The sequence below is a fragment of the Sinocyclocheilus anshuiensis genome, unplaced genomic scaffold (genome assembly GCF_001515605.1).
Source record: "Sinocyclocheilus anshuiensis isolate Anshui unplaced genomic scaffold, SAMN03320099.WGS_v1.1 scaffold337, whole genome shotgun sequence".
NCBI lineage: Eukaryota > Metazoa > Chordata > Actinopteri > Cypriniformes > Cyprinidae > Sinocyclocheilus > Sinocyclocheilus anshuiensis.
In genome coordinates, this window is record NW_015537968.1 from 187,139 (window position 1) to 192,145 (window position 5,007).

A 5,007-nucleotide genomic window follows, 5' to 3' on the forward strand; every position below is an offset into this window, starting at 1 on the left:
TTAGACATTTTGTAAAATCTTTGATCTATTTACCTCGTAATATTCTTTCTTTCTTTTTCTTCATTTTTTTCCACAAAAAAATTAATAAAATATTTATTTTAGATTAGGGTTTAACTCTAGATGATCTTTAGCCAGGTTTTTCTGGAAACCTTTTAGAGCAGTGTTGCAGTGGCATCTTCCACTACATAAATGCAGCTTAAGCAAGTGGTTTTACGTTGACTTCAGGTGTTTTGATCAATAATGGGGTCTTATAAAATTCTAGCCTAGTGGGCTTATCGATCTGATCTGAAACGGTCTGTGGGCATAGTCCAATAACTTTTGCATAATTGGGCTGTTAACAAATTGATAGTATTAGCAATGTTGGTGTTGTTATAAAACTAATAAAAACAATATTGAGAAAATATTTGGTGTAAAATGCAGTCCAGCTGACCTCCTCATAAACACAATGACACTTTCTACCTATATCTCTGTTCTTCCTCATTGGTTATAATAACCTCACTAAGTGTGTGACTGATGATCTAATGAAATCAACCAGCCATGGTGTAAAATCAGATCTGTATCTGAATGGCATTCCTAAAAGCAGAACGGTGAAGATGGCACACTTCGGCTTCCACAGTCTATCAGTGACAGACTGAAACCACAACTAACTGGCATTTTGTGTACTGTAAATAAAACAATTGAACTGAAATACGGTCTTGTTTGTTATTTTTAATGTTAAGCGTTTCTCTTAGACATTTTCAGGCAAGACTGAACAACTGATTTTGACACTGTCAAGGTAAAATATATACATACAACATTTAATTTCTGGACAGGTGGTTTTCATACTGCTCCTGGAGAGTCGCTGAGTGTGTCTGTCTGACGGGAGCAGCACAAACCATACTGGCAACCCAGGGAGAGGGCAGCTGCCAGTATTGATGTGCTGCTACTGTCAGGCACACTGAGACATCAAGTGGTCAAAGGGAGGAAAGAGGATGAAAGGAACATGCAAAATATATGCAGATTAATTCAATAGCTTGATGGGTTACACTATCACAGTTAAAAGCAATGCTGATCTCCTAAAATATAGACTAACAAATACAGGATCTAAATTCCCAGCTGTCTGGGAATAACTCGCTGAAGAGGCCACCTAAGCCACACCTGGTGATTCAGTCGTGAATCATTTATTGTGTGTCTGGTCATTTGTAAAAAATATCATTTGTGTTGGAAAAAAAACCCACTGCTTTGTCACATTTTATTCATGATCATTTTAGCATTTTCATTATCATATCATTTTATTCTCACACTACTTATTTAAAAAAAAAATTTAAAAAAAAGCTTTCCTCTGATGCATTTATTACACTGTGATTTATGATACCAGCAGAACACTAGGTGTTTAATGCTGTCATGTTACTGAAGAAACTCCCAGGCTCCCAGTGACAGCACATCATGATTTGGAATTTGCCCTTAGAACATACAAACCATGATGTGCTGCTACAGGGTGCTCTGGGCCAAATAAAAAGATGACGACAGACTCCACCGGTCCTCACTAGGATAAGATTAGGGACAAAATTTATTGTTGGATTACATGTAATATAGAAATGTCTTATGGATATTTAGTGCCAAGTTATCCAAATAAATAAATAAAGACAGATCGAAATTGGATGAGAATGCAATGTGAACAGATCGCTTCTCTTCTTTCTGAAAAATTAAATAAAAAGTTGTTTGACAGCAAAGGGTGACAGCATTACTGCCATTTCTCTAGCACATACAAATATGAGGAAGCTCATGGTCACCCACATCTTTTCATGCCATTCTAATAATGCCCTATGAGACTTTAATAAGTGAGTTATTGTGCACACATGTCCTAAAATGGATGTTGAGGATGAAGACAAAATGGAGGATATAACAAAGGGGGGGAGATGAGGAGAAAAAACTAGTGCCTGTCAAAATGGTTTTATTACCATGGAAATAATTAATTTTTATATATATATATATATAACATTTTTTTTTTTTTTTTACTCTCCCCCCAAAAAACTGCATCTCTAATTTTTAAACTTCTCAGGCTTAATATTGTTAACAAGATTAAGTATCACTTTAATAAAAGTATCTATTAGCATTACACATACAGTACTATAACATTGCATATTTTAATTATCCAATGAAGTAATTGTTGCCAAGAAAAATGTTACATTCATTTAAAGGATTCCAGGGATTAGGAGGAAAATTTGTCCAAATGTAAAAACAAATAAGAGGACAGAAAGAAAAGAATGCTTGTACAATTCATAAGGAATAATTTCCATAACCTATATAAAAGACAAATATTCAGCAAAAGGGGCAAGTATACATTAACAAAAAATAAGGAATTAATAAGATTTATTAAAATAACTTTAAGGTCTGCAGTATATTGAAGAACATAGTAGGATGTAATTATGGAGCGATGTGAGGATGGATAATAGGGGGAGATAGTTAAGAAAAATGAGAGGAACAACTGATTTTAAAAAGTGTGACTACCAGATCAAGATTAGTTTTAAAATGTATTATTGTATTATTCATCTGTGAAAAGCCAGTGGTATTTAAAGCGATGAGGGCATATGACAGATCATTTGTTGTAGTGTGTAAAAGGTAAATGGCAGAAAGATCTTGGCCCATTACTACATTTTACTGCTTATCCCTTTTTCTTTTTTCTTTTTTGTTATTTTGCTTGTTTTTTTTGTTTTTCTTTCATTTAGAAAAAGGAAGATTACACCTACAACACCAGACCAACATAAATGTGGCATCAATTAAGTAGGAAACCCACAATAATGTTTGTTTTACTGAAAAACTAATTTTATTTTTAATTTGCCCAAAACTAAAAACTGACAAAAGTTGAAAGGACTAAAAAAGTATTTGATATTTATAATATCAACTGTTGTGGTACAGAAAAAGAAACGCCAAGTATTTTTGAAGGACTTCAAATTTTTCTTTTAAGTACACCACACCCTATGTAGTGAGTTGAAGTTCTAATGTCAGCAGAAAATCAAAGTTTAATTGCAAAATAATTCATTCTGACTGTTGTAACACAGCAAAACATAATCTTTATTTTTTGCTTAAAGATATTTGAGCCTTCATTATGAAGCTGAAGTTCACAGTAAAAAAAAAAAAAAAAAAAAGGAAGTTTATCAGCAGCAAAATGCAGGCTAAGGTGTGACTAAAATTGTGCTACACAAAAGCCAAACTTTTTCAAAAACGTATGATATTAATTATTTTATATTTAACACTTTTAGTTAAAAAACAATTCCATCTCATAAAGGGCAGCCTATTTAAGGTCTGAGTCAAATGATCACGTCAGCACAGTTGCAGAAGGCATTTGCTTCTGTCTACTTCTGCCCGTCGTTCATCGAGAGAGGGAAGAGAGTGAGAGGGGGTGGGGGGTGTTAGCAAAAGAGAGTGAGAGAGAGAAAATGAGAAAAGGATAGACAGCAAATGGGTGGGAGAGGGAGACCTAAAAGAGAAGCTCACACACTTACATAGACACATACACACCCTGGCCTAACTTTGCTCACCCATTCAAACCAGAGGCCGTTTTGGTTAAGCTTTGAAACGGACACAGGAAAGATTTCACTTACCCTCGATCCCCGTTCTCCAGCATGTTAGGCAACAGGGGAGAGAAAAAGGTGCCTGGTATTCCCAAAGTAACCCGCCGGACTCCCCTCTTCCAGTGTAGTCTGTCTCCTGCACCTGGGGTAGAAAAAAAAAAAAAAGTAATTCCTCAACTTAAATCAATGAAGTTGTTTTTGTATTCAAAAAAGCCAAGCAAAGTACCTGAAAAAGACTTTTTCATTCTTTCAGAAAACTTGATTAAAGTCACAAAGTAGTTCTCCCACCTCAAATATTTTAATTCTTCACAAATCTACAGCTAAATCTACACTTAAAACAGTTTGGCTGCTTTCAAAAAATTGTAGAAACAGAACTAAAAAGGAAAACAAACCCACACATGCACTTATCAATGGGAATCCCAAGTCTTAATTTCAGGTCAAAAATACACCCATTCGTCTGAGCTTGGGGCTCCCATTCCAGATTGGGGGGTGGGGTTCCAAGAGTCAAATAAGTGCCTAAACCTTTTGTCCACCAGCACCTATTTTCAGCCCTTAAACCCCTTTCTCTCCCTATTCACCTTCAGACCAGCAGTCCAGTGCAGTGTGCAGCCTCTGCTTAGCTGTAGCTAGTGAGGCTGCCTGAGGAACTTGGTAGGCATAAAAAGCAGGGGTTGTAGCCTTTTTCCCGGGGCATCAGTTTCTACAATTAAAATTAACATTTTCGGGGGACAGGAAAAATCCCAAAAAAAATCAGTGCATCACCCTGGGGTCCCCTTAGAAGAGTGTGAAGTTTGAAGACCGTCAAGACTACCATTTCTGAGGAAAAAATTAATTTCTAGGGCTTAGTGTCTGGGGCGCGTCAGTGCTAGCAGCTCTCGCTTGCTTGATTTCTTGTAGCTTTGCCAAAGCATTCACACAGCCAACGGAGAAAAAGGGAGGGAGGGGGGGAACAAAAGAAGGAGAAGGCTCAGCTGCAAAGACGCACAGAAAGGGGGATATGAAACAAGGAAAAGTGTTATGCGTTCGTGGTGTATTTTTGTATTAAACATTCACCACAAACTCCAAACTCAAGCGACCGCACAGGGGGTGTTTCGAGTCTAAATGCATTGTCCAAAAAGAAAGAAAAAACGAGACTTTATATTCTCACCATTAGTCTATTATCCATTGAAAAAAAACACAAAAAAAAAACAAAGCAGGAACAGCAAAAACAGATGTCAAGAGTTTGTCAAAGTTTTTAGACTTTACTCTTTATGCTCTCAATGTGGCCGGATTTTATGCAGGGTCTCTATGGCTTTTCTGTGTAGTACAAGGCTGGCTACAAAGAGTGGAGAATATGTTGATCTGGTTCTACAGATAGTTTTACGGAGTAGCACAAACATGGTCCAATAGTACACACACACACACACACACACACACACACACACACACACACACACACACACACACACACACA

At 36.6% G+C, this 5,007-nt stretch overlaps 1 long non-coding RNA gene across 1 annotated transcript in view; it reads right to left on the reverse strand.

Moving 5' to 3' along the window:
* Positions 1-1,560: 1,560 nt before the first annotated feature.
* Positions 1,561-5,007, reverse strand: part of LOC107669150 (uncharacterized) — a 6,215-nt gene continuing 2,768 nt past the window's right edge. The window contains exons 2-3 of the long non-coding RNA XR_001631954.1: positions 3,585-3,696; positions 1,561-1,677 (exon numbers count right to left, since the gene is read on the reverse strand). This is a non-coding gene — a long non-coding RNA (uncharacterized LOC107669150). The remainder of the gene's footprint in view (positions 1,678-3,584; positions 3,697-5,007) is intronic.